This window comes from Notothenia coriiceps, unplaced genomic scaffold (genome assembly GCF_000735185.1).
Source record: "Notothenia coriiceps isolate Sejong01 unplaced genomic scaffold, NC01 NC01_scaffold00037244, whole genome shotgun sequence".
NCBI classification, from domain to species: domain Eukaryota; kingdom Metazoa; phylum Chordata; class Actinopteri; order Perciformes; family Nototheniidae; genus Notothenia; species Notothenia coriiceps.
This window is the reverse complement of record NW_011369945.1, coordinates 17,830,046-17,841,754: the sequence shown is the minus strand read 5'-3', so window position 1 is coordinate 17,841,754 and position 11,709 is coordinate 17,830,046. Positions and strand designations below refer to the sequence as shown.

Sequence of the window (11,709 nt, the reverse complement as noted above, 5' to 3'; positions counted from 1 at the left end):
CAGATTCCAGCCAGGCAGGAGGCAAGAGGAAGCTGCCGGATCAAGGTTGATGAGGGAGGGGTAAATGTTGTCAGATTGAAGAAAAAATTCACCTGGAGAGTTTTCTTGACTAATAGAATGAATTCTGTTGGTTGGAGCTTAGACTTTCCGACTTTCAATTTTAAGGAGTGTGTGCTATACAGAATAATAAAACGATTGTTAATTTGGCATCAATATTATCACATCTGTTAATTAATATTAAATTCCTATTTTTGTTTGCACTGCTAACCTATTTTGTATTCTGGTGCCCGGTCACGCACAGCATTTTAATATTATTTATTATGCTTACCCCAGTTGCTTTAATGATAGTATCTCTCCTCTCCATATCTAATGTACATTGTCAGCAAATCGGCTTTTGTGCCTCTTTTGGTAAAGCTATTCAAATTCAAACTAAATGTAAAATTCAAATGTTGGTGTCTTCCTTCTCGTTTCTTAAGGACCTTGCTTATCGTTTCCAGGTCTCTTGCTTTATGGTCGACAATGTGTGGACTTTCAGAGGAAATGGAGAGAAAAAACCCTGAATACTCTCTATAGTTTATGCTCATTAGAAGACCTCAAGCACACAAATCTGCAGCCAGAGAAGAGATGTGGTTCAAGGAGAAAGTTGGAGGTAAGAGTAATGAAGGCATAATTGAATTTACACAAGCCCACACACTGTCGCCTCTCCCACTGCCCTCCATTCCCTTCACCAGCTATCTAAGCACACAGTTAATGCAAGTGTAGCTCCCCGGCGCTGTATTGAATTGCCAGCAATAAACAGTAATCAGCTCTAGTCATATGTGTGCACTACATCAACTGAGAGATTAAAACATTGACGGATGGAGACAGCACCTCTGGCTAAAATCAATAGATGCTTACATACACAGCTGGTATGAAGCTAATAACGAATAATGCTACATTGATCGCCAGGCTGAGGTGCAGTCCTTGAGTTACAGATAAAGGGCTGCAGCAAATAATAGAGTGCATGATTACCTCAGAGTGTGTGGTGGCAGGGGTGTGTGTTTTTGTGTGTGTTACTCACCCATAAGTGGTGTTGCTGGCTCTCTTACTGGCTGCCCTGGAGCGGCTGGACTTCAACTCTCCACTCATGCTTATGTCTGCACGGAAGAGAAAGCAATTAACTTTGTACTGATACAGCAAAGAGCATCAAAACACGATATAGCAGGGGTACAACACATAGAGAATTAATTCAGATGACTAACTAACCTATAAACCCTTCACATTGTCTGCTCATGTATATCCAACACCCGAGTTTGCTCTTTATTTGAACAAAATGAACCTAAACGGTTGTGTTTGCTGTCAACCTTTGACATCATAATGACTAAAGGGCCGGCTAAGAACGACAGTGGCTGTTTTTCACATCCATCTATCATCCATCACTCATTGTTAATAGCTCCTGCCACTCCGAGCCAGCTGTTCACCTCAATTATTGTCCCTCATCTGCAAGTCTACATCAGAACCCTGGTGCAGCTTTAGTTTGTCTAAAAACGTCAAACCCCATATCTCTTTGTCTGCGTAGGTCTCTCCTGCAAAAATCTCTGTCTAAATGCGGAAATTCTGTTCAACTGTATTTATTTATGTATATAGAGCCTTATGTGCAAAGGTGCTTAACAAAACCACAACATTACAATAATACAATGACCAACAACACAATGAAAATATATCAAAACACCAAACATTGCACAGTAAAAGATGGTAGCCAAATGATTGAAATATGTTTTTAAGACTATTAAGGTTAGAGAATGGCAATATAAAAACAAATGTTTTAATATTTAGTTAAAAGAGGTATTTACAGACGCCTTCAGCTTTTCTGGCAGGCTAATCTAGAGGCGATGATCAAAGGCACTTAGATCTGCCTCCCCGTATGTCTTTGTTTTTACCCTGGGAATAATTAGAAGGCCAGTGCCACTGACCACAAGCCGTGTTGATTACAGGATATGCCAACAGCTCACTGCTCACGGTGATCGTGCCTCAGTAGAAAATTCCAAAGGTGAGTGGAAAAGTGAAAAAAAAAGTAAAAGGAGGCGAGGCGAGGAGGCCGGTCAGACATGGACAGATGGGTGGTGAATGGACTGTGACTGGGCCAGCTGCACATACACTCACACAGCGTGACTGTCAAATGGCTGGAAGCTACAATTAATTAAGTATGGGTTTGAATGTGCGAAAATAAATTTAGACACGTGTATGCGCCTTTACCCCTCACAGCAGAGATAATTTTCTGACAGTTTTAGTCAAACAGTGACCTGCTGGATGACGTCTCTGCAGCCAACTCTGCTGGTGAGGAGCTGGCCCTGCTGCTCACACTTTAAATCATCAATGCCTGAGCTGTGCAAACATGCACACATTTATATATACAGTCTATGGTGCACACCAAGAACACTACTACTGTGATGTACATCTGAGGAATATAAACAAATGCAAATTAAAGACATGATATATGCCTAAAAACACATTAAAGTGTCGATATGTATGGGCAGTAATACTGGCATATCAAAATAAGTAAAAATTGTATTTTAACCATTTCAGAAAGTTGCAATGCAGACCATAAAATGCCTCAATGTACTATATGGCTTATCATACTATTACTGTAAAAATCACTGATTTCATATCTGGCCAACTGCACTAGATAAGCCAAGCTTTTCATGCACCATTGTAATATTTCCTGTGACAGTATACCTCCTCCACTATGATGATAAAACTTGTACACTGAAGAAAAATAATGTGTTACAGAAACACAACTTTAAAAACACACTGGACAGGTCCTCATTTTCACAGTTTGGGGCTGAAATGATTGTATGGCAGACGGAAACAAAAACTGAGTTTTATAATGTGTTGCTGAGAAACATGAGGACTGTATGATTGACTGCACGAAGAAGCCATTACACAGGAAGAGGGGAGGAAGCCGCTGAGCACAGTGGTCTCGCTCTGCGGGAGCAAAACCTCAGGAGGTAATCAAGCTGGTATTTGGTAAACAAAATCCACAATCAGCCTCTCCAGCAAAGACTCACACAGCACCGACGCACTCACCTGAACAACATATATAAGCCTATATTTGGGTTACATTTACAAATTACAGCCTTTACATTGAAAATGATTTGCTGTTCGTATTTTAAAAACAGATGAAATGTTTTAATTGAAATAATAGCACATCGATGATGACTTTACTGCGGAATTTGTGTATTGATTCTATTTTGCTACTAACGAACAAAGTTTAGGTTGTTCGAGTAAAGTTTTAAAGATATCTGCTCTTTTGTTTCTCATATGTGTTTTTCTTTATTATTCTTATAACGTTATTTCATTATCATTTTAACCTTATTAGAATTTTTTATAGGTAAAAATGGTGGGGGAGGAAAACATTTGACATTAACAAAAAAGTAAAATCAAACAAATCAAATGTTGTTAAACAGCATTTTACAAATGTTACATACCGTAGTATTTAGAGAACAAATTCCAGCTTTTGGGAAGATTGTTTTTGGATACATTAAAGACACTTTTCTTGAATACATTGTATATCAAACAATGCCTGTACGCTGAAAGTATCATTATCATGGGTGGCATTTCAGAATAACATGGCATGGAAAGTGTTTATTCTGACTAAAGGTCAACTGAATCAGGAACAAGCCCAGGAGAGTCCTGAACAGGATCATACAGAAATCAAACAGGTATGGCATACTAGTCAGCATGTTTATAAAATAGGAGCAAAGGGCACCAGAGGACACATCAAGGTCACACACGAACAGCCACAATGAAAGCTTCAGCCTCCGCTTCAACGGATGTGCGGCTCAGTGCCAGACTGTCACTTCATACCGAGGCAGAGTGAGACCACACTACCTCGAAACAAAATGACACAGTAACATCTTTTTTGTTTTTTTTCAAAATTGTTCTGAATCTCCAGAGGAGCAGGAGGCTGGACAACCTTTGAAGACCACAGTCAGTCAGCACCCGCCCTGCCGCTGAAGTGTCCTTGAACTATTACTGTTATTTATTCTTCTCTGAGTCATGTATGCCACAGTAAATCTCAAGAGCAAACATTTATACAAATACTTTGCTCAAACATTTTAATGGGGGTAATTCTTGTACAAACTGTTTTTGACAAGCAGCCTCATTTTTTTTGCAAATTATGCACACACACGCATTATTTTATTTTTTTCAAAATGTCCCTCCTTATGCCATTAAGGATAAAGAAACCTAATTTCACCTGAAACCTGCACATACACACACACACACAAAGAAAATGGTTATTCTCATAGGAAGATGATCATAAACTACTGCATGCTCTTTTAATCTGTACACTTTGAAGTCACTGATGTGTGGGAGATGGGATAATAACACCATCAGATAAAAACATCGCTCAATTTTCCATCTTCTCTAATCAGTGCCATCCTTCCAATTTTACAATTTTCCATGCAATGGGTTGAACTGCATCCTTAATTTTTAAAGATTCTTTCAGTTAATCTCTTAAATCACACAAATGATTTCAGAGCAGAACACAAACACACGAGTGTGGATGACTGACACCAATGTTTTCAGAGGCGTCTCAATCTAGGTAAAAGATATTTTTGTAACGCTGCTCATACTAATGTCAAACATTCCACCATAAATAAGTACTAATTTCACTGGCATTGGCATATATAAAAAACTATTTCATACCGAGGGGAAAAATTAAGTTGCTTGTTTCTTTTCTGATTTGCATTTAAAAGAAAACCAGATATATCTTCCTTTATTTCTGCCAGTTTTATCACTGTTACCGATTAAAAATATTGCCTGATCCGTTTGAACATCTTAGCTCAGAATACAGCTGGCAAGATGAAACAATATTTGCAATAAAGCAACAAAGATTACTTCATATATATTTCCAAATGAGTTTGTTCCATTGTTCAAATATGTGACAGGCTGTTGTCAATGAATAAGATAATCTGTATGGGATGCTGCAGACTTTCTATTTACATCCTCCAAAGCATCTGACTGATATTTGAAAAATAAGGCCCCAATATCCCCTTACTCCTAATTTTCACTTCAATAGGACAGCTTGTAGCCCTCACTTGCCTCAAAGTTTAATATTCAGGCCACAGTCTTGAACCATTCATTCATATGAAGAGAGGGTAGTTTGTCATACAAGGGTGTAAAAGCCACGCATGCATGCTTCTTGTTAAAAGGCTTCACACTCCGTCATCCTTTCCATTTCCTGCACTGCAAGTGACCTCAGGTCAGACTTAGAGCCAAGTGGCAACCATGAGAGTTACTGCTCTCAGGGCTAAATGGAGAGTAATCACATCACTTTCAATAGAAGACCCACAGATAAATATGCCAGGGCATATGGAAAAGATAGTGTAGTGTGATGTGAATTGATGCACATGTTGAGATCAGAGGTGGAAGCCAGAAAGAAAATGTTACACACAAAAAAGGAGGTGAATGAAAGCTTGTGCATTATGTGATCAGAGACCCTGAATACAGTTTCTCAAATCACGGCAAACAACAAAGACTGCCTATGAGTTGCACTTGTATTGAAGAGTCTTTAAGCCTGTATTATCTAAATACTTCACTTCCCCGACAGACCAGTACAGTTTCGGAACCAGTGTGGACGTTTTTAGCAAATGTAGCAGCTCAAATGATTAAATGTTCTCTAAAAAAGAAGATGCACTATTTTTGAATGCTGAATAAAAAGCACTTAAAAGTCCACCATTTAACACAATTATGACTTCTGACATTTTGTTTCATGAGCCTTATGCCCTGTAGAGCTACTGCTGACCTTGCCCATGAGAGAGAAAGGTTGATTTGATCACATTTACCTTCACAGTTTTGTGTCTAAAACATCTCTTATTGCATCACAATGTTTACATCTCAACATCAAACATCCCACACACTCTTTTCAAAACCACCCTCTGATTGGATCAATGTGTGGGTACAGAGAAAGCCAATGAAGTAAGCTCTGAGGCAGAAGTAAAAAAAACGGAACCTGGGATTCAGATTAGCAAACACCAGCTGATTTTATAAACAGATGGAAATGAAGATGGGAGGGGAGGACAAAGAATGAGAGGCAGAGAGGAATATGTTGTCTTTTAGAAACACAGTGCTGCATGCAAACATCCACTAACACTTGCACAAATACAGAAATGGGGATAACCCCCGTATACTCACATCTCGGGCTGAACAGGGTCATATCAGGGACACAAAACAACCAGGAAACAGAGAAGACAGGCTTTCTCTGCTTCTCTTTTGCAACTCTCCCTTTTTACGTCCTCACTCTTGCTGTGTCAGTCAGTGTATCTGTGTGTGTGTTCTGGCTGCCGTTTGGCTAACTGCTGATATACTACTGAGTCAGTGACAAACCAGCTAAAGAAGAACCAATGGGATGTACCAAATGGTTTCCTATGGCAGGGGTGGACAGGGGTGCATCGGGCTGTGCCATTAGCAGGAGAACTGGCAGGAGGATTGGATGAGTGTGCAGCTGGTTTCCCCTCAGCAACAGGAGCTTGGCTGGAGCTCAGGGCTTACAGATTCCAGCCAGGCAGGAGGCAAGAGGAAGCTGCCGGAGTGTGTGTGTGTGTGTGTGTGTGTGTGTGTGTGGTGTGTGTGTGTGTGTGTGTGTCTTAATAAACATGACAAAGAGAAGGAACCTGAAGACAAAGCTGTGCACTTAACCTTCACTGTGTTTAGAATACACTCATATAAGTGAACACACATTTAGTGAAATGGAGGAATAAATTGATTTGCAGTGTTTTTAGAGGACCATTTGGATTTGAATTTTTGGAAATAAAGGCATACACACTGAGTACATTAGCACACATCCTATGTGATTATGTAAAACAGGAAGAAAAGGGATTATCGCCAAGTACAACAATCGCTGGCTCCCTGCAGGAAATCTGATGAACTAATAAGCAATTATGAGTTGAAAATACTCAGACAAACTTAATCTCCCAGCTAAACCTCAACCATGAGCTACATGTAAAGTAATTCATGCTTTTAATACATCTCCAGCAGTATCATTTTAATAACATATGGCAAGGTTATTTCCATCACTGATAGTGTGATAATATGAATACCACACCTGAAAACACAGCAGCTGAATCACTTTAAACATATTGCAAAGTGTGCATGCTGTCTAATCATTGTTCCACTTTTGAGAGAATACACCTGAGGGTATTTCATCTGGGCTCCTGAGGAGAGGCTTTCATATAGGTTTAATTGGCTTCTTTAGCAACCAACACAGAGTAAGACTGGCTGTAAGCCAAACTTCAATCTTGGTCAACTCTAAAATGATTATTACCTCTTTTCACACTGCACTTAACCCAGGAGCAATTGCATTATTAAACTGTTAACCCTTAGATAACTGTGCTCTCGGTCTTGTAACAAGGAGCTAAATTAGCCCATGGGCCATTGATCTATGAGTTGCAATAACACTGTGTCAGAAAAATATATCATGGCAAGCTACTGTTTCTGTTTCATCATATAATAAAAAGACATAAGGGATCTTAGTGCTGGTAATCAATTTGATTCAGCAATTATTTTTAAATATGCTTTTATATGTGTTACCATGTCAGTCAAAACCAAATCAAAATAGTTTAACGTTATAAGTGCATAATGAAAGCATGACATGTTTACAAAAATACTTTGGTTTTCAAAGACACAGGTTACAGAGGATGTTTGGGTGGTGATATTGATAAGATATGTAATGCCAGGAACAAGATCATGAACACAACATTTCCATGTTTTTTTAGCTGTGTCTAAATTCCGTAGGAAGCAATGAAACAAATGGAGAAGTTGAAAAACCATAACTACAATTTCACAAAATGTGTCTTCCCAGCAGTTAACATATTCTGTGAATATCTTACTTCAATAGCCAACTGTAGGCCTACCCCTCGTGTGGTGTTCGGTTCAAATTGACCCGATTTCCATTTTCAATGAATAAAAAAAAATATAAGGATATTTTTGTTCAACCTGAAACTTAATGGTGAAGGACATGTGGAATTGTTTTTATTTTTTTCCACTTATGAAAAAATGCCCACCCGCATTTATGTCCTTCATAAGAGGTTCGGGTCAATCTGACTCGGATACAATACCAGGACAGGCAGACAGAGAAAAACACACAGAAACACAGAAACTAAAGACACACACACACACACACACACACACACACACACACACACACACACACACACACACACACACACACACACACACACACACACACACACACACACAATTGTATGCATAGAGAAGCTGTTTGATCCTGTTTCCCCTTGATCTTTACCCTTTGTAGTGTGTACACAAAACTATCCTAGAACATTATAAACATTTTAGATCTTCCAGAAATGTATAAACATTTTACATTTTCTCACACTGTCCCCCTCGCACCTGCACGCCGGAGGAGGGACTAAACAGAGACATAACCTCAGTAGTAACAGTGTAGTGCAGAACTAAAATTATCTACCAACAAAATGGCCAAAAGGTATTCTGCTCAGAGCCTTGGAGCTAATAATGGATGAGAGTGAGTGGAGTGCATTAGAAAAAACATGGTGAAGTGAACAGAAGACATTTCTGAAGTGAGGATAATGGAGGTAAACTCAGAATTTGACAGCAAATTGGAAGATGAACCTGACTCAGAGCCAAGCTGCTGGAACACCCCCACTAGCTCAGCCGCTGAAGGACCCCCACCAGCCAAGCCGCAGAAGGACCCCACAGTCAGCTTCTGGCGAAGGACCCCGCAGCCAGCTGTGAGTCTGTGGACCTCAAAGGACCTCCAAGACACAGACGTACATGCAGCAACTGGCAACAACGTACATCCTGTTCTAACACACAAAGAAGTTATGTACATCATGTGTTTCCTAGACGACTTCCCCATTGATCACATGATGTTCTGCAGCGACACTTATCATATATTTTTCTGATATACTATATTTTATGGAATTAGGACTGTAATTTTTATTGCTTTGTGTTTATATTTCTCATGTCATTTATATGGATGTTTCGTTCGCTCCTATATTGTTCACAGCCAAATTTAGATTTTGGATGGTTGGGTTCTTGTGTTCCAATTACTGCGTAAAATTGCTTTATTCCTTCAGGGGCTTTGATATTATATGACAGATTAAAACTAATAAACATTAATGTTTCATGTTACATTTGTCCTAGAAAAGCATGAGCAAAATTAAACCTAGTTTTTATTACAGGTATTTTTTTTAACGGAGGACACTTCCATTGTAAAGACAATAGTATATACAGGACATTGTGCATGTTGCAATTTAGTTTCTGGTGTTTTTTAAACCCTGAAGCATGTCCCGGGTCAATTTGACCCGACTTTACCAAATGTTGCGAAAGTAACATAACCAAGGGTTATAAAATGTTCTTTGTGTAGCGTTAAAACCCGTTAAAAACCCGTTAAACCGTTAAACCCGTGAAAACCCTATAGTTTGTCCAGATCACATTCGTTTTTTTTCTCACCGTTTTTATGCGTTTTCTTAAGACTGTAAAAAGAGTCCCTCTGCCGCTACATTTTAAGGCCGGTGATTTTATTTTGAAGAGTAACGCCGGAGAAAGAAGGGGCAGGTGTGTGGTTTCCAGAGGAAGGAGCGTGTTGGTGGTCTTGTTCTTCATTCATAACACTCCGTTCAATAGTCATCTCTATGGGATGCGCCCATCGCGGAGCAAAACGACGCATCAATCTCATTACGCCAATCCTGATTGGCTGGTGATTCTTGACGTCAGCGTCAGGGAATCCACCCCCTATTAAGGTAGGCTCGCGCCACGTCGCAGCGTCATTCAAACACCTCTTCTCGCCTTCAGAGCAATCTCGATATATCAGTAGCCGGGCTAGCTGTAACAGTTCCACAGACTGAAATCCCAAAGCTAATTTTCGCTCGACGGGCGCTCGCCGGCTACTTTGTCTGCTTTCGCAAGAAGACTGTTTAATACTAACACCACCAGTTAGTATTGCAATCTACCTCGCCGTTTCTTCTCGGAAATAAAGTTAGGTTTGATTTTTCAAAGCTGAGTAACACACCTGTTAATAGCTTGCCTTCCCTTCACTACGACACCACTGTAGCGAGGACGTTTTCTTTTCTCTCTCACACCAGAGGAGAAGAAGATAAAAAAGGTATTAACACCACCATAATATTCTTTGAGATAAAAACTACACCGCCGTTTTTTCTCCGGGATTAACGACAGGCTGGGAAAAGATTTTTTGTTTTCTCGCAACTTTACCTGTTACGACGGCCTCTCACGCCTTCATCGACGGCGAACAAGATGGACACTTCTCTCCTCTTACACCCTGCGGCTGCGGGTCTGAAGATATCAGGCACAGACTCACACCGGTGCTGCTTGTCCTGCCTCGGGCCTTGGATACACCCCAGGTAGGCATATCGACAACCCCGGCCTCGTGCGGGCACTTGGGCCCCCTTCACCGGGGCTAAGCACGCCAAGCTATCTTGTGGACAGGACCCCTCATGTCCGCTGATTCGCCGGCTGGCAACAAGACACGGGGGCGTCCGACACAGAGATTTGAGCCCCGCACTGTTGTCGGTCTGGGTCAAAAACAGCGGCAGCTGCAGAACCGGAGTCCCACGCCGTTTCAGTGGGGACCCGGTGGCGGCAAGAGATGCTGAGAGGGAGCCCCGCGCTGTATCTCAAACCAAGCTGGGGCTCCCGGCTGGACCTCACCATAGGTCTCGCACCAGCAAGGAAGATAGAAACAACATGGAGTTGGAATATATGGAGGCAAAAATTGAAGAGGATTGCCTACATAGAGAATACACATCACTGTAACACGAACTTGGATGAACAGAAAGATGAAAAAAATTATCTTCGTGTCGTCGGCTCAGAAAGCTGCAAAGCCGGAGCGGATGGTCTGCATACATACAGCGATAGCGCACCAGGCTAATCGCCCTGTCTGGAGCATGGACCTGCAGCCCGTAGATAAGATCAAAACGCGACACAGACAAAAGGTACACAAGGCTGGACATGGTCTCAGCCACGTGCGGCTGGATAGACTGAGCTGGCCAAGAGCAGGTGACTCAGCCAGGCCGCATAATGCTCGCTGTCACGAGCCACGAGAGGTGTGGATACGACTGTTGCCCCAAGCACTCCTGGGCGTGTTCCAGCCCGAGGCAGGACAAGCAGACCTGGTGTGAGTCTGTGCGGCATGGGATACTCATTACAGAGCAGCTCAACCGAGCAGCCGCAGTGGCTTGGTTACACGGAGGGGAGTGGTGGACATAGAGGATCGACCATCTTTGGGTCGCTCGTGGTTTGTACAAGGCGTGGATGAGGAGAACGGACCTTTCCCCAGTGCTTGTGGTACCTCCGGTAGTGCTGAGAAAAAAAAAATATCTTTCCAAGCGCTGTCGGTGCGTTACATCCTGGCAGTAACAGCAAAGCGTTCCCACCCCTGGCTCTATCCCCAACTCTGGCTCAGAGTGAAGAGAAGCAACGCCACACACTGATCCTGATAGCTCCGCCATCTGGTACCGTGCTTATTTCTGCCTATTAAGGTGGGACTAGGTCAGAGATTAACTGGTGGTGTAATACCTTCTGTATTATATCATTGCTTGTCTCGCTTGTCCTGGGGTCGTAGATCGAGTTTGAGCTGCGCAAAAGAAAAAAACGTCCTCGCCGTACCGTGGCTGCTCGCGTACGCAGGGACATACTGTACAGTTGCGAGGGGGGAGAAGGCAAGCT

At 41.6% G+C, this 11,709-nt stretch overlaps 1 long non-coding RNA gene across 1 annotated transcript in view; it reads right to left on the bottom strand.

The window, feature by feature from the left end:
• LOC104964888 (uncharacterized) overlaps positions 1–6,386 on the bottom strand; it is a 25,251-nt gene extending 18,865 nt beyond the window's left edge. Inside the window, exons 1-2 of the long non-coding RNA XR_800479.1 lie at positions 6,178–6,386; positions 1,061–1,136 (exon numbers count right to left, since the gene is read on the bottom strand). This is a non-coding gene — a long non-coding RNA (uncharacterized lncRNA). The remainder of the gene's footprint in view (positions 1–1,060; positions 1,137–6,177) is intronic.
• Between the last annotated feature and the right edge of the window lie 5,323 nt (positions 6,387–11,709).